Below are 15,444 nucleotides of genomic sequence, written 5' to 3'. Positions count from 1 at the left end.
CCTTCATGTAAAACTGTCGAAAAAGAAGAAAAAAAAATATTGATACCGAACATCAAATTTTGACACTGATGTTGAAACCACCGTTCCAAAATATATGTATGGTCTGAAATTCTACAACCCCTGAGACAAAAAGATTGATTTCATTCTAAAGTAATACATATCGATATGGACCTTAAGATGTGGCATCCACCTTGACAAAAGTACGTATTGTGTGAAAGTCCAGAACGACAGAAAATTAATTTTCACTTCAGCCAACACTGTTTTTTTAAAAGCTTTGCTGCCCCGTGTGAGGATCGAACTCACAACCTTCAGATTATGAGACTGATGCGCTACCTACTGCGCTAACGAGGCCCTTCTTTCAAAAGTGTCCAAAAATAAGAAAAAAAAATATTGATACCGAACATCAAATTTTGACACTGATGTTGAAACCACCGTGCCAAAATATATGTATGGTCTGAAATTCTACAACCCCTGAGACAAAAGATAGATTTCATTCTAAAGTAATACATATCGATATGGACCTTAAGATGTGGTATCCACCTTGACAAAAGTATGTATTGTGTGAAAGTCCAAAACGACAGTGAACTAATTTTCACTTCATCTTCAGCCAACACTCTTTTTAAATGCTTTAATGCCCCGTGTGAGGATCGAACTCACGACCTTCAGATTATGAGACTGATGCGCTACCTACTAACGAGGCCCTTCATGTAAAAATGTCCAAAAAGAAGAAAAAAAATATTGATACCGAACATCAAATTTTGACACTGATGTTGAAACCACCGTTCCAAAATATATGTATGGTCTGAAATTCTACAACCCCTGAGACAAAAAGATAGATTTCATTCTAAAGTAATACATATCGATATGGACCTTAAGATGTGGCATCCACCTTAACAAAAGTACGTATTGTGTGAAAGTCCAGAACGACAGAAAATTAATTTTCACTTCAGCCAACACTGTTTTTTTAAAAGCTTTGCTGCCCCGTTTGAGGATCGAACTCACGACCTTCAGATAATGAGACCGACGCGCTACCTACTGCGCTAACGAGGACCTTCATGCAAAAATCTCCAAAAAGAAGAAAAAAAAATATTGATACCGAACATCAAATTTTTGAAACCACCTTGCCAAAATATATGTATGGTCTGAAATTCTACAACCCCTGAGACAAAAAGATTGATTTCATTCTAAAGTAATACATATCGATATGGACCTTAAGATGTGGTATCCACCTTGACAAAAGTATGTATTGTGTGAAAATCCAGAACGACAGTGAATTCATTTTCACCTTCAGCCAACACTCTTTTTAAAAGCTTTGCTGCCCCGTGTGAGGATCGAACTCACGACCTTCAGATTATGAGACTGACGCGCTACCTACTGTGCTAACGAGGCCCTTCTTCCAAAAGTGTCCAAAAATAAGAAAAAAAAATATTGATACCGAACATCAAATTTTGACACTGATGTTGAAACCACCGTGCCAAAATATATGTATGGTCTGAAATTCTACAACCCCTGAGACAAAAAGATTGATTTCATTCTAAAGTAATACATATCGATATGGATCTTAAGATGTGGTATCCACTTTGACAAAAGTATGTATTGTGTGAAAGTCCAAAACGACAGTGAACTAATTTTCACTTCATCTTCAGCCAACACTCTTTTTAAAAGCTTTGCTGCCCCGTGTGAGGATCGAACTCACAACCTTCAGATTATGAGCCTGACGCGCTACCTACTGGGCTAACGAGGCACTTCTTGTAAAAATGTCCAAAAAGAAGAAAAAAAAATATTGATACCGAACATCAAATTTTTGAAACCACCTTGCCAAAATATATGTATGGTCTGAAATTCTACAACCCCTGAGACAAAAAGATTGATTTCATTCTAAAGTAATACATATCGATATGGACCTTAAGATGTGGTATCCACCTTGACAAAAGTATGTATTGTGTGAAAGTCCAGAACGACAGTGAATTCATTTTCACCTTCAGCCAACACTCTTTTTAAAAGCTTTGCTGCCCCGTGTGAGGATCGAACTCACGACCTTCAGATTATGAGACTGATGCGCTACCTACTAACGAGGCCCTTCATGTAAAACTGTCGAAAAAGAAGAAAAAAAAATATTGATACCGAACATCAAATTTTGACACTGATGTTGAAACCACCGTTCCAAAATATATGTATGGTCTGAAATTCTACAACCCCTGAGACAAAAAGATTGATTTCATTCTAAAGTAATACATATCGATATGGACCTTAAGATGTGGCATCCACCTTGACAAAAGTACGTATTGTGTGAAAGTCCAGAACGACAGAAAATTAATTTTCACTTCAGCCAACACTGTTTTTTTAAAAGCTTTGCTGCCCCGTGTGAGGATCGAACTCACAACCTTCAGATTATGAGACTGATGCGCTACCTACTGCGCTAACGAGGCCCTTCTTTCAAAAGTGTCCAAAAATAAGAAAAAAAAATATTGATACCGAACATCAAATTTTGACACTGATGTTGAAACCACCGTGCCAAAATATATGTATGGTCTGAAATTCTACAACCCCTGAGACAAAAGATAGATTTCATTCTAAAGTAATACATATCGATATGGACCTTAAGATGTGGTATCCACCTTGACAAAAGTATGTATTGTGTGAAAGTCCAAAACGACAGTGAACTAATTTTCACTTCATCTTCAGCCAACACTCTTTTTAAATGCTTTAATGCCCCGTGTGAGGATCGAACTCACGACCTTCAGATTATGAGACTGATGCGCTACCTACTAACGAGGCCCTTCATGTAAAAATGTCCAAAAAGAAGAAAAAAAAATATTGATACCGAACATCAAATTTTGACACTGATGTTGAAACCACCGTTCCAAAATATATGTATGGTCTGAAATTCTACAACCCCTGAGACAAAAAGATAGATTTCATTCTAAAGTAATACATATCGATATGGACCTTAAGATGTGGCATCCACCTTGACAAAAGTACGTATTGTGTGAAAGTCCAGAACGACAGAAAATTAATTTTCACATCATCTTCAGCCAACACTCTTTTTAAAAGCTTTAATGCCCCGTGTGAGGATCGAACTCACGACCTTCAGATTATGAGACTGACACGCTACCTACTGCGCTAACGAGGCCCTGGACCTTAAGATATCCACCTTGACAAAAGTATGTATTGTGTGAAAGTCCAGAACGACAGAGAATTCATTTTCACTTCATCTTCAGCCAACACTCTTTTTAAAAGGTTTGCTGCCCCGTGTGAGGATCGAACTCACGACCTTCAGATTATGAGACTGATGCGCTACCTACTAACGAGGCCCTTCATGTAAAAATGTCCAAAAAGAAGAAAAAAAAATATTGATACCGAACATCAAATTTTGACACTGATGTTGAAACCACCGTTCCAAAATATATGTATGGTCTGAAATTCTACAACCCCTGAGACAAAAATATTGATTTCATTCTAAAGTAATACATATCGATATGGACCTTAAGATGTGGTATCCACCTTGACAAAAGTATGTATTGTGTGAAAGTCCAGAACGACAGTGAATTCATTTTCACCTTCAGCCAACACTCTTTTTAAAAGCTTTGCTGCCCCGTGTGAGGATCGAACTCACGACCTTCAGATTATGAGACTGACGCGCTACCTACTGCGCTAACGAGGCCCTTCTTTCAAAAGTGTCCAAAAATAAGAAAAAAAAATATTGATACCGAACATCAAATTTTGACACTGATGTTGAAACCACCGTGCCAAAATATATGTATGGTCTGAAATTCTACAACCCCTGAGACAAAAAGATTGATTTCATTCTAAAGTAATACATATCGATATGGATCTTAAGATGTGGTATCCACTTTGACAAAAGTATGTATTGTGTGAAAGTCCAAAACGACAGTGAACTAATTTTCACTTCATCTTCAGCCAACACTCTTTTTAAAAGCTTTGCTTCCCCGTGTGAGGATCGAACTCACGACCTTCAGATTATGAGCCTGACGCGCTACCTACTGGGCTAACGAGGCCCTTCTTGTAAAAATGTCCAAAAAGAAGAAAAAAAAATATTGATACCGAACATCAAATTTTTGAAACCACCTTGCCAAAATATATGTATGGTCTGAAATTCTACAACCCCTGAGACAAAAAGATTGATTTCATTCTAAAGTAATACATATCGATATGGACCTTAAGATGTGGTATCCACCTTGACAAAAGTATGTATTGTGTGAAAGTCCAGAACGACAGTGAATTCATTTTCACCTTCAGCCAACACTCTTTTTAAAAGCTTTGCTGCCCCGTGTGAGGATCGAACTCACGACCTTCAGATTATGAGACTGATGCGCTACCTACTAACGAGGCCCTTCATGTAAAAATGTCCAAAAAGAAGAAAAAAAAATATTGATACCGAACATCAAATTTTGACACTGATGTTGAAACCACCGTTCCAAAATATATGTATGGTCTGAAATTCTACAACCCCTGAGACAAAAAGATTGATTTCATTCTAAAGTAATACATATCGATATGGACCTTAAGATGTGGTATCCACCTTGACAAAAGTATGTATTGTGTGAAAGTCCAGAACGACAGTGAATTCATTTTCACCTTCAGCCAACACTCTTTTTAAAAGCTTTGCTGCCCCGTGTGAGGATCGAACTCACGACCTTCAGATTATGAGACTGACGCGCTACCTACTGCGCTAACGAGGCCCTTCTTTCAAAAGTGTCCAAAAATAAGAAAAAAAAATATTGATACCGAACATCAAATTTTGACACTGATGTTGAAACCACCGTGCCAAAATATATGTATGGTCTGAAATTCTACAACCCCTGAGACAAAAAGATTGATTTCATTCTAAAGTAATACATATCGATATGGATCTTAAGATGTGGTATCCACTTTGACAAAAGTATGTATTGTGTGAAAGTCCAAAACGACAGTGAACTAATTTTCACTTCATCTTCAGCCAACACTCTTTTTAAAAGCTTTGCTGCCCCGTGTGAGGATCGAACTCACGACCTTCAGATTATGAGCCTGACGCGCTACCTACTGGGCTAACGAGGCCCTTCTTGTAAAAATGTCCAAAAAGAAGAAAAAAAAATATTGATACCGAACATCAAATTTTTGAAACCACCTTGCCAAAATATATGTATGGTCTGAAATTCTACAACCCCTGAGACAAAAAGATTGATTTCATTCTAAAGTAATACATATCGATATGGACCTTAAGATGTGGTATCCACCTTGACAAAAGTATGTATTGTGTGAAAGTCCAGAACGACAGTGAATTCATTTTCACCTTCAGCCAACACTCTTTTTAAAAGCTTTGCTGCCCCGTGTGAGGATCGAACTCACGACCTTCAGATTATGAGACTGATGCGCTACCTACTAACGAGGCCCTTCATGTAAAACTGTCGAAAAAGAAGAAAAAAAAATATTGATACCGAACATCAAATTTTGACACTGATGTTGAAACCACCGTTCCAAAATATATGTATGGTCTGAAATTCTACAACCCCTGAGACAAAAAGATTGATTTCATTCTAAAGTAATACATATCGATATGGACCTTAAGATGTGGCATCCACCTTGACAAAAGTACGTATTGTGTGAAAGTCCAGAACGACAGAAAATTAATTTTCACTTCAGCCAACACTGTTTTTTTAAAAGCTTTGCTGCCCCGTGTGAGGATCGAACTCACAACCTTCAGATTATGAGACTGATGCGCTACCTACTGCGCTAACGAGGCCCTTCTTTCAAAAGTGTCCAAAAATAAGAAAAAAAAATATTGATACCGAACATCAAATTTTGACACTGATGTTGAAACCACCGTGCCAAAATATATGTATGGTCTGAAATTCTACAACCCCTGAGACAAAAGATAGATTTCATTCTAAAGTAATACATATCGATATGGACCTTAAGATGTGGTATCCACCTTGACAAAAGTATGTATTGTGTGAAAGTCCAAAACGACAGTGAACTAATTTTCACTTCATCTTCAGCCAACACTCTTTTTAAATGCTTTAATGCCCCGTGTGAGGATCGAACTCACGACCTTCAGATTATGAGACTGATGCGCTACCTACTAACGAGGCCCTTCATGTAAAAATGTCCAAAAAGAAGAAAAAAAATATTGATACCGAACATCAAATTTTGACACTGATGTTGAAACCACCGTTCCAAAATATATGTATGGTCTGAAATTCTACAACCCCTGAGACAAAAAGATAGATTTCATTCTAAAGTAATACATATCGATATGGACCTTAAGATGTGGCATCCACCTTAACAAAAGTACGTATTGTGTGAAAGTCCAGAACGACAGAAAATTAATTTTCACTTCAGCCAACACTGTTTTTTTAAAAGCTTTGCTGCCCCGTTTGAGGATCGAACTCACGACCTTCAGATAATGAGACCGACGCGCTACCTACTGCGCTAACGAGGACCTTCATGCAAAAATCTCCAAAAAGAAGAAAAAAAAATATTGATACCGAACATCAAATTTTTGAAACCACCTTGCCAAAATATATGTATGGTCTGAAATTCTACAACCCCTGAGACAAAAAGATTGATTTCATTCTAAAGTAATACATATCGATATGGACCTTAAGATGTGGTATCCACCTTGACAAAAGTATGTATTGTGTGAAAATCCAGAACGACAGTGAATTCATTTTCACCTTCAGCCAACACTCTTTTTAAAAGCTTTGCTGCCCCGTGTGAGGATCGAACTCACGACCTTCAGATTATGAGACTGACGCGCTACCTACTGTGCTAACGAGGCCCTTCTTCCAAAAGTGTCCAAAAATAAGAAAAAAAAATATTGATACCGAACATCAAATTTTGACACTGATGTTGAAACCACCGTGCCAAAATATATGTATGGTCTGAAATTCTACAACCCCTGAGACAAAAAGATTGATTTCATTCTAAAGTAATACATATCGATATGGATCTTAAGATGTGGTATCCACTTTGACAAAAGTATGTATTGTGTGAAAGTCCAAAACGACAGTGAACTAATTTTCACTTCATCTTCAGCCAACACTCTTTTTAAAAGCTTTGCTGCCCCGTGTGAGGATCGAACTCACGACCTTCAGATTATGAGCCTGACGCGCTACCTACTGGGCTAACGAGGCACTTCTTGTAAAAATGTCCAAAAAGAAGAAAAAAAAATATTGATACCGAACATCAAATTTTTGAAACCACCTTGCCAAAATATATGTATGGTCTGAAATTCTACAACCCCTGAGACAAAAAGATTGATTTCATTCTAAAGTAATACATATCGATATGGACCTTAAGATGTGGTATCCACCTTGACAAAAGTATGTATTGTGTGAAAGTCCAGAACGACAGTGAATTCATTTTCACCTTCAGCCAACACTCTTTTTAAAAGCTTTGCTGCCCCGTGTGAGGATCGAACTCACGACCTTCAGATTATGAGACTGATGCGCTACCTACTAACGAGGCCCTTCATGTAAAACTGTCGAAAAAGAAGAAAAAAAAATATTGATACCGAACATCAAATTTTGACACTGATGTTGAAACCACCGTTCCAAAATATATGTATGGTCTGAAATTCTACAACCCCTGAGACAAAAAGATTGATTTCATTCTAAAGTAATACATATCGATATGGACCTTAAGATGTGGCATCCACCTTGACAAAAGTACGTATTGTGTGAAAGTCCAGAACGACAGAAAATTAATTTTCACTTCAGCCAACACTGTTTTTTTAAAAGCTTTGCTGCCCCGTGTGAGGATCGAACTCACAACCTTCAGATTATGAGACTGATGCGCTACCTACTGCGCTAACGAGGCCCTTCTTTCAAAAGTGTCCAAAAATAAGAAAAAAAAATATTGATACCGAACATCAAATTTTGACACTGATGTTGAAACCACCGTGCCAAAATATATGTATGGTCTGAAATTCTACAACCCCTGAGACAAAAGATAGATTTCATTCTAAAGTAATACATATCGATATGGACCTTAAGATGTGGTATCCACCTTGACAAAAGTATGTATTGTGTGAAAGTCCAAAACGACAGTGAACTAATTTTCACTTCATCTTCAGCCAACACTCTTTTTAAATGCTTTAATGCCCCGTGTGAGGATCGAACTCACGACCTTCAGATTATGAGACTGATGCGCTACCTACTAACGAGGCCCTTCATGTAAAAATGTCCAAAAAGAAGAAAAAAAAATATTGATACCGAACATCAAATTTTGACACTGATGTTGAAACCACCGTTCCAAAATATATGTATGGTCTGAAATTCTACAACCCCTGAGACAAAAAGATAGATTTCATTCTAAAGTAATACATATCGATATGGACCTTAAGATGTGGCATCCACCTTGACAAAAGTACGTATTGTGTGAAAGTCCAGAACGACAGAAAATTAATTTTCACTTCAGCCAACACGTTTTTTTAAAAGCTTTGCTGCCCCGTGTGAGGATCGAACTCACGACCTTCAGATTATGAGACTGACGCGCTACCTACTGCGCTAACGAGGCCCTTCTTTCAAAAAAGTCAAAAAATAAGAAAAAAAAATATTGATACCGAACATCAAATTTTGACACTGATGTTGAAACCACCGTGCCAAAATATAGGTATGGTCTGAAATTCTACAACCCCTGAGACAAAAAGATTGATTTCATTCTAAAGTAATACATATCGATATGGACCTTAAGATGTGGTATCCACCTTGACAAAAGTATGTATTGTGTGAAAGTCCAGAACGACAGTGAATTAATTTTCACTTCATCTTCAGCCAACACTCCTTTAAAAACGTTTGCTGCCCCGTGTGAGGATCAAACTCACGACCTTCAGATTATGAGACTGACGCGCTACCTACTGCGCTAACGAGGACCTTCTTGCAAAAATGTCCAAAAAGAAGAAAAAAAATGATTGATTCCGAACATCAAATTTTGACACTGATGTTGAAACCACCGTGCCAAAATATATGTATGGTCTGAAATTCTACAACCCCTGAGACAAAAAGATTGATTTCATTCTAAAGTAATACATATCGATATGGACCTTAAGATGTGGTATCCACCTTGACAAAAGTATGTATTGTGTGAAAGTCCAGAACGACAGTGAATGAATTTTCACTTCATCTTCAGCCAACACTGTCTTTTTAAATGCTTTTGCTGCCACGTGTGAGGATCGAACTCACGACCTTCAGATTATGAGACTAACGCGCTACCTACTGCGCTAACGAGGCCCTTCTTGCATAAATGTCCAAAAAGAAGAAAAAAAAATATTGATACCGAACATCAAATTTTGACACTGATGTTGAAACCACCGTGCCAAAATATATGTATGGTCTGAAATTCTACAACCCCTGAGACAAAAAGATTGATTTCATTGTAAAGTAATACATATCGATATGGACCTTAAGATGTGGTATCCACCTTGACAAAAGTATTGTGTGAAAGTCCAGAACGACAGAAAATTAATTTTCACTTCAGCCAACACGTTTTTTTTAAAAGCTTTGCTGCCCCGTGTGAGGATCGAACTAACGACCTTCAGGTTATGAGACTGACGCGCTACCTACTGCGCTAACGAGGCCCTTCTTGCAAAAATATCCAAAAAGAAGAAAAAAAAATATTGATACCGAACATCAAATTTTGACACTGATGTTGGAACCACCGTTCCAAAATATATGTATGGTCTGAAATTCTACAACCCCTGAGACAAAAAGATTGATTTCATTCTAAAGTAATACATATCGATATGGACCTTAAGATGTGGTATCCACCTTGACAAAAGTATGTATTGTGTGAAAGTCCAAAACGACAGCGAATTAATTTTCACTTCAGCCAACACTGTCTTTTTAAAAGCTTTGCTGCCCCGTGTGAGGATCGAACTCACGACCTTCAGATTATGAGACTGACACGCTACCTACTGCGCTAACGAGGCCCTTCATGTAAAAATGTCCAAAAAAAACTAAAAAAAATATTGATACCGAACATCAAATTTTGACACTGATGTTGAAACCACCGTTCCAAATTATATGTATGGTCTGAAATTCTACAACCCCTGAGACAAAAGATAGATTTCATTCTAAAGTAATACATATCGATATGGACCTTAAGATGTGGTATCCACCTTGACAAAAGTATGTATTGTGTGAAAGTCCAAAACGACAGTGAACTAATTTTCACTTCATCTTCAGCCAACACTCTTTTTAAATGCTTTAATGCCCCGTGTGAGGATCGAACTCACGACCTTCAGATTATGAGACTGATGCGCTACCTACTAACGAGGCCCTTCATGTAAAAATGTCCAAAAAGAAGAAAAAAAAATATTGATACCGAACATCAAATTTTGACACTGATGTTGAAACCACCGTTCCAAAATATATGTATGGTCTGAAATTCTACAACCCCTGAGACAAAAAGATAGATTTCATTCTAAAGTAATACATATCGATATGGACCTTAAGATGTGGCATCCACCTTGACAAAAGTACGTATTGTGTGAAAGTCCAGAACGACAGAAAATTAATTTTCACTTCAGCCAACACGTTTTTTTAAAAGCTTTGCTGCCCCGTGTGAGGATCGAACTCACGACCTTCAGATTATGAGACTGACGCGCTACCTACTGGGCTAACGAGGCCCTTCTTTAAAAAATGTCCAAAAATAAGAAAAAAAAATATTGATACCGAACATCAAATTTTGACACTGATGTTGAAACCACCGTGCCAAAATATAGGTATGGTCTTTCTACAACCCCTGAGACAAAAAGATGATTTCCAAAAATACATATCGATATGGACCTTAAGATGTGGTATCCACCTTGACAAAAGTATGTATTGATACAATTAATTTTCACTTCATCAAATTTTGACACTGATGTTGAAACCACCGTGCCAAAATATAGGTATGGTCTGAAATTCTACAACCCCTGAGACAAAAAGATAGATTTCATTCTAAAGTAATACATATCGATATGGACCTTAAGATGTGGTATCCACCTTGACAAAAGTATGTATTGTGTGAAAGTCCAGAACGACAGTGAATTAATTTTCACTTCATCTTCAGCCAACACTCCTTTAAAAACGTTTGCTGCCCCGTGTGAGGATCGAACTCACGACCTTCAGATTATGAGACTGACGCGCTACCTACTGCGCTAACGAGGACCTTCTTGCAAAAATGTCCAAAAAGAAGAAAAAAAATTATTGATTCCGAACATCAAATTTTGACACTGATGTTGAAACCACCGTGCCAAAATATATGTATGGTCTGAAATTCTACAACCCCTGAGACAAAAAGATTGATTTCATTGTAAAGTAATACATATCGATATGGACCTTAAGATGTGGTATCCACCTTGACAAAAGTATGTATTGTGTGAAAGTCCAGAACGACAGAAAATTAATTTTCACTTCAGCCAACACGTTTTTTTTAAAAGCTTTGCTGCCCCGTGTGAGGATCGAACTCACGACCTTCAGATTATGAGACTGACACGCTACCTACTGCGCTAACGAGGCCCTTCACGTAAAAATGTCCAAGAAGAACAAAAAAAAATATTGATACCGAACATCAAATTTTGACACTGATGTTGGAACCACCGTTCCAAAATATATGTATGGTCTGAAATTCTACAACCCCTGAGACAAAAAGATTGATTTCATTCTAAAGTAATACATATCGATATGGACCTTAAGATGAGGTATCCACCTTGACAAAAGTATGTATTGTGTGAAAGTCCAGAAAGTGAATTAATTTTCACTTCATCTTCAGCCAACACTCTTTTTAAAAGCTTTGCTGCCCCGTGTGACAAATTTTGACGACCTTCAGATTATGAGACTGACGCGCTACCTACTGCGCTAACGAGGCCCTTCTTGCAAAAATGTGAATTAATTTTCACTTCATCTTCAGCCAACACTCTTTTTAAAAGCTTTGCTGCCCCGTGTGAGGATCGAACTCACGACCTTCAGATTATGAGACTGACGCGCTACCTACTGCGCTAACGAGGCCCTTCTTGCAAAAATGTCCAAAAAGAAGAAAAAAAAATATTGATACCGAACATCAAATTTTGACACTGATGTTGAAACCACCGTTCCAAAATATATGTATGGTCTGAAATTCTACAACCCCTGAGACAAAAAGATTGATTTCATTCTAAAGTAATACATATCGATATGGACCTTAAGATGTGGTATCCACCTTGACAAAAGTATGTATTGTGTGAAAGTCCAGAACGACAGAGAATTAATTTTCACTTCATCCAACACTGTCTTTTTAAAAGCTTTGCTGCCCCGTGTGAGGATCGAACTCACGACCTTCAGATTATGAGACTGACGCGCTACCTACTGCGCTAACGAGGCCCTTCTTGTAAAAATGTCCAAAAAGAAGAAAAAAAAATATTGATACCGAACATCAAATTTTTGAAACCACCGTGCCAAAATATATGTATGGTCTGAAATTCTACAACCCCTGAGACAAAAAGATAGATTTCATTCTAAAGTAATACATATCGATATGGACCTTAAGATGTGGTATCCACCTTGACAAAAGTATGTATTGTGTGAAAGTCCAGAACGACAGTGAATTAATTTTCACTTCATCTTCAGCCAACACTCTTTTTAAAAGCTTTGCTGCCCCGTGTGAGGATCGAACTCACGACCTTCAGATTATGAGACTGACACGCTACCTACTGCGCTAACGAGGCCCTTCTTGCAAAAATGTCCAAAAAGAAGAAAAAAAAATATTGATACCGAACATCAAATTTTGACACTGATGTTGAAACCACCTTTCCAAAATATATGTATGGTCTGAAATTCTACAACCCCTGAGACAAAAAGATTGATTTCATTCTAAAGTAATACATATCGATATGGACCTTAAGATGTGGTATCCACCTTGACAAAAGTATGTATTGTGTGAAAGTCCAGAACGACAGAGAATTAATTTTCACTTCATCCAACACTGTCTTTTTAAAAGCTTTGCTGCCCCGTGTGAGGATCGAACTCACGACCTTCAGATTATGAGACTAACGCGCTACCTACTGCGCTAACGAGGCCCTTCATGTAAAAATGTCCAAGAAGAACAAAAAAAAATATTGATACCGAACATCAAATTTTGACACTGATGTTGGAACCACCGTTCCAAAATATATGTATGGTCTGAAATTCTACAACCCCTGAGACAAAAAGATTGATTTCATTCTAAAGTAATACATATCGATATGGACCTTAAGATGAGGTATCCACCTTGACAAAAGTATGTATTGTGTGAAAGTCCAGAAAGACAGTGAATTAATTTTCACTTCATCTTCAGCCAACACTCTTTTTAAAAGCTTTGCTGCCCCGTGTGAGGATCGAACTCACGACCTTCAGATTATGAGACTGACGCGCTACCTACTGCGCTAACGAGGCCCTTCTTGCAAAAATGTCCAAAAAGAAGAAAAAAAAATATTGATACCGAACATCAAATTTTTGAAACCACCGTGCCAAAATATATGTATGGTCTGAAATTCTACAACCCCTGAGACAAAAAGATTGATTTCATTCTAAAGTAATACATATCGATATGGACCTTAAGATGTGGTATCCACCTTGACAAAAGTATGTATTGTGTGAAAGTCCAGAACGACAGAGAATTAATTTTCACTTCATCCAACACTGTCTTTTTAAAAGCTTTGCTGCCCCGTGTGAGGATCGAACTCACGACCTTCAGATTATGAGACTGACGCGCTACCTACTGCGCTAACGATGCCCTTCATGTAAAAATGTCCAAGAAGAACAAAAAAAAATATTGATACCGAACATCAAATTTTGACACTGATGTTGGAACCACCGTTCCAAAATATATGTATGGTCTGAAATTCTACAACCCCTGAGACAAAAAGATTGATTTCATTCTAAAGTAATACATATCGATATGGACCTTAAGATGAGGTATCCACCTTGACAAAAGTATGTATTGTGTGAAAGTCCAGAAAGACAGTGAATTAATTTTCACTTCATCTTCAGCCAACACTCTTTTTAAAAGCTTTGCTGCCCCGTGTGAGGATCGAACTCACGACCTTCAGATTATGAGACTGACGCGCTACCTACTGCGCTAACGAGGCCCTTCTTGTAAAAATGTCCAAAAAGAAGAAAAAAAATATTGATACCGAACATCAAATTTTGACACTGATGTTGGAACCACCGTTCCAAAATATATGTATGGTCTGAAATTCTACAACCCCTGAGACAAAAAGATTGATTTAATTCTAAAGTAATACATATCGATATGGACCTTAAGATGTGGTATCCACCTTGACAAAAGTATGTATTGTGTGAAAGTCGAAAACGACAGAGAATTCATTCATGAAACATGGCCTTTCAAACCAAGGGCAGGACACATGTTAGCACCAAGTTGAAACATGTCTAATGTCAATCTTTAATAAATTATTTTTCCATGGCACACAAAAGTACACTGCATTAACACACCAATGACCATTACATGACAGTTTGTGAAGGTGATGGGGGGGGGGGTAAATGAAGGACTAGATTCTATCAGATCTGCTAGACGACACCAACATAACAGGGGGGGGGGGGGGGGGGGGGGGGTGTTTAGGTGGTGTTGGAGGGGGGGGTGTTTAGGTGGTGTTGGAGGGGGGGGTTTAGGTGGTGTTGGAGGGGGGTGTTTAGGTGGTGTTGGAGGGGGGGTGTTTAGGTGGTGTTGGAGGGGGGGGTGTTTAGGTGGTGTTGGAGGGGGGGGTGTTTAGGTGGTGTTGGAGGGGGGTGTTTAGGTGGTGTTGGAGGGGGGTGTTTAGGTGGTGTTGGAGGGGGGTGTTTAGGTGGTGTTGGAGGGGGGGTTTAGGTGGTGTTGGAGGGGGGGTTTAGGTGGTGTTGGAAGGGGGGGTTGTTTAGGTGGTGTTGGGGGGGGTTTAGGTGGTGGTGTTGGGGGGGGTTTAGGTGGTGTTGGAGGGGGGGGTTAGGTGGTGTTGGAGGGGGGGGGTGTTTAGGTGGTGTTGGGGGGGGGGGGGGGGGTGTTTAGGTGGTGTTGGAGGGGGGTTAGGTGGTGTTGGAGGGGGGTTTTTAGGTGGTGTTGGGGGGGGGGTTTAGGTGGTGTTGGAGGGGGGTTTTTAGGTGGTGTTGGGGGGGGGGGGGTAAATGAAGGACTAGATTCTATCAGATCTGCTAGACGACACCAACATAACAGGGGACCGGGGGGGGGGGGGGGGGTGTTTAGGTGGTGTTGGAGGGGGGGGTGTTTAGGTGGTGTTGGAGGGGGGGGTTTAGGTGGTGTTGGAGGAGTGGGTTTAGGTGGTGTTGGAGGGGGGTGTTTAGGTGGTGTTGGAGGGGGGTGTTTAGGTGGTGTTGGAGGGGGGGGTGTTTAGGTGGTGTTGGAGGGGGGGGTGTTTAGGTGGTGTTGGAGGGGGGTGTTTAGGTGGTGTTGGAGGGGGGTGTTTAGGTGGTGTTGGAGGGGGGGGTGTTT

General features: G+C 38.9%; 28 non-coding genes across 28 annotated transcripts; all 28 read right to left on the bottom strand.

Moving 5' to 3' along the window:
* Positions 1 to 278: 278 nt before the first annotated feature.
* trnam-cau (transfer RNA methionine (anticodon CAU)) lies at positions 279 to 351 on the bottom strand. The gene has a single exon. It is a non-coding gene; the product is annotated as a tRNA-Met (tRNA).
* A 965-nt stretch (positions 352 to 1,316) lies between these two features.
* trnam-cau (transfer RNA methionine (anticodon CAU)) lies at positions 1,317 to 1,389 on the bottom strand. The gene has a single exon. It is a non-coding gene; the product is annotated as a tRNA-Met (tRNA).
* A 282-nt stretch (positions 1,390 to 1,671) lies between these two features.
* Positions 1,672 to 1,744, bottom strand: trnam-cau (transfer RNA methionine (anticodon CAU)). The gene has a single exon. It is a non-coding gene; the product is annotated as a tRNA-Met (tRNA).
* Positions 1,745 to 2,356: 612 nt separating this feature from the next.
* trnam-cau (transfer RNA methionine (anticodon CAU)) lies at positions 2,357 to 2,429 on the bottom strand. Its single transcript has one exon. It is a non-coding gene; the product is annotated as a tRNA-Met (tRNA).
* Positions 2,430 to 3,060: 631 nt separating this feature from the next.
* Positions 3,061 to 3,133, bottom strand: trnam-cau (transfer RNA methionine (anticodon CAU)). Its single transcript has one exon. It is a non-coding gene; the product is annotated as a tRNA-Met (tRNA).
* A 458-nt stretch (positions 3,134 to 3,591) lies between these two features.
* Positions 3,592 to 3,664, bottom strand: trnam-cau (transfer RNA methionine (anticodon CAU)). Its single transcript has one exon. It is a non-coding gene; the product is annotated as a tRNA-Met (tRNA).
* A 279-nt stretch (positions 3,665 to 3,943) lies between these two features.
* On the bottom strand, positions 3,944 to 4,019 carry trnam-cau (transfer RNA methionine (anticodon CAU)). Its single transcript has one exon. It is a non-coding gene; the product is annotated as a tRNA-Met (tRNA).
* Positions 4,020 to 4,630: 611 nt separating this feature from the next.
* On the bottom strand, positions 4,631 to 4,703 carry trnam-cau (transfer RNA methionine (anticodon CAU)). The gene has a single exon. It is a non-coding gene; the product is annotated as a tRNA-Met (tRNA).
* Positions 4,704 to 4,985: 282 nt separating this feature from the next.
* On the bottom strand, positions 4,986 to 5,058 carry trnam-cau (transfer RNA methionine (anticodon CAU)). The gene has a single exon. It is a non-coding gene; the product is annotated as a tRNA-Met (tRNA).
* A 612-nt stretch (positions 5,059 to 5,670) lies between these two features.
* trnam-cau (transfer RNA methionine (anticodon CAU)) lies at positions 5,671 to 5,743 on the bottom strand. The gene has a single exon. It is a non-coding gene; the product is annotated as a tRNA-Met (tRNA).
* A 965-nt stretch (positions 5,744 to 6,708) lies between these two features.
* trnam-cau (transfer RNA methionine (anticodon CAU)) lies at positions 6,709 to 6,781 on the bottom strand. Its single transcript has one exon. It is a non-coding gene; the product is annotated as a tRNA-Met (tRNA).
* A 282-nt stretch (positions 6,782 to 7,063) lies between these two features.
* Positions 7,064 to 7,136, bottom strand: trnam-cau (transfer RNA methionine (anticodon CAU)). The gene has a single exon. It is a non-coding gene; the product is annotated as a tRNA-Met (tRNA).
* A 612-nt stretch (positions 7,137 to 7,748) lies between these two features.
* Positions 7,749 to 7,821, bottom strand: trnam-cau (transfer RNA methionine (anticodon CAU)). Its single transcript has one exon. It is a non-coding gene; the product is annotated as a tRNA-Met (tRNA).
* Positions 7,822 to 8,447: 626 nt separating this feature from the next.
* trnam-cau (transfer RNA methionine (anticodon CAU)) lies at positions 8,448 to 8,520 on the bottom strand. Its single transcript has one exon. It is a non-coding gene; the product is annotated as a tRNA-Met (tRNA).
* Positions 8,521 to 8,802: 282 nt separating this feature from the next.
* On the bottom strand, positions 8,803 to 8,875 carry trnam-cau (transfer RNA methionine (anticodon CAU)). The gene has a single exon. It is a non-coding gene; the product is annotated as a tRNA-Met (tRNA).
* Positions 8,876 to 9,160: 285 nt separating this feature from the next.
* trnam-cau (transfer RNA methionine (anticodon CAU)) lies at positions 9,161 to 9,233 on the bottom strand. The gene has a single exon. It is a non-coding gene; the product is annotated as a tRNA-Met (tRNA).
* Positions 9,234 to 9,507: 274 nt separating this feature from the next.
* trnam-cau (transfer RNA methionine (anticodon CAU)) lies at positions 9,508 to 9,580 on the bottom strand. The gene has a single exon. It is a non-coding gene; the product is annotated as a tRNA-Met (tRNA).
* A 278-nt stretch (positions 9,581 to 9,858) lies between these two features.
* trnam-cau (transfer RNA methionine (anticodon CAU)) lies at positions 9,859 to 9,931 on the bottom strand. Its single transcript has one exon. It is a non-coding gene; the product is annotated as a tRNA-Met (tRNA).
* Positions 9,932 to 10,557: 626 nt separating this feature from the next.
* trnam-cau (transfer RNA methionine (anticodon CAU)) lies at positions 10,558 to 10,630 on the bottom strand. The gene has a single exon. It is a non-coding gene; the product is annotated as a tRNA-Met (tRNA).
* Positions 10,631 to 11,080: 450 nt separating this feature from the next.
* On the bottom strand, positions 11,081 to 11,153 carry trnam-cau (transfer RNA methionine (anticodon CAU)). Its single transcript has one exon. It is a non-coding gene; the product is annotated as a tRNA-Met (tRNA).
* A 278-nt stretch (positions 11,154 to 11,431) lies between these two features.
* trnam-cau (transfer RNA methionine (anticodon CAU)) lies at positions 11,432 to 11,504 on the bottom strand. The gene has a single exon. It is a non-coding gene; the product is annotated as a tRNA-Met (tRNA).
* A 416-nt stretch (positions 11,505 to 11,920) lies between these two features.
* Positions 11,921 to 11,993, bottom strand: trnam-cau (transfer RNA methionine (anticodon CAU)). Its single transcript has one exon. It is a non-coding gene; the product is annotated as a tRNA-Met (tRNA).
* A 278-nt stretch (positions 11,994 to 12,271) lies between these two features.
* Positions 12,272 to 12,344, bottom strand: trnam-cau (transfer RNA methionine (anticodon CAU)). The gene has a single exon. It is a non-coding gene; the product is annotated as a tRNA-Met (tRNA).
* A 271-nt stretch (positions 12,345 to 12,615) lies between these two features.
* On the bottom strand, positions 12,616 to 12,688 carry trnam-cau (transfer RNA methionine (anticodon CAU)). Its single transcript has one exon. It is a non-coding gene; the product is annotated as a tRNA-Met (tRNA).
* Positions 12,689 to 12,966: 278 nt separating this feature from the next.
* trnam-cau (transfer RNA methionine (anticodon CAU)) lies at positions 12,967 to 13,039 on the bottom strand. The gene has a single exon. It is a non-coding gene; the product is annotated as a tRNA-Met (tRNA).
* A 282-nt stretch (positions 13,040 to 13,321) lies between these two features.
* On the bottom strand, positions 13,322 to 13,394 carry trnam-cau (transfer RNA methionine (anticodon CAU)). Its single transcript has one exon. It is a non-coding gene; the product is annotated as a tRNA-Met (tRNA).
* A 267-nt stretch (positions 13,395 to 13,661) lies between these two features.
* trnam-cau (transfer RNA methionine (anticodon CAU)) lies at positions 13,662 to 13,734 on the bottom strand. The gene has a single exon. It is a non-coding gene; the product is annotated as a tRNA-Met (tRNA).
* Positions 13,735 to 14,016: 282 nt separating this feature from the next.
* On the bottom strand, positions 14,017 to 14,089 carry trnam-cau (transfer RNA methionine (anticodon CAU)). The gene has a single exon. It is a non-coding gene; the product is annotated as a tRNA-Met (tRNA).
* Between the last annotated feature and the right edge of the window lie 1,355 nt (positions 14,090 to 15,444).

This window comes from Oncorhynchus clarkii, chromosome 17 (assembly GCF_045791955.1).
Source record: "Oncorhynchus clarkii lewisi isolate Uvic-CL-2024 chromosome 17, UVic_Ocla_1.0, whole genome shotgun sequence".
NCBI classification, from domain to species: domain Eukaryota; kingdom Metazoa; phylum Chordata; class Actinopteri; order Salmoniformes; family Salmonidae; genus Oncorhynchus; species Oncorhynchus clarkii.
This window is presented reverse-complemented; position numbering and strand designations above follow the sequence as displayed.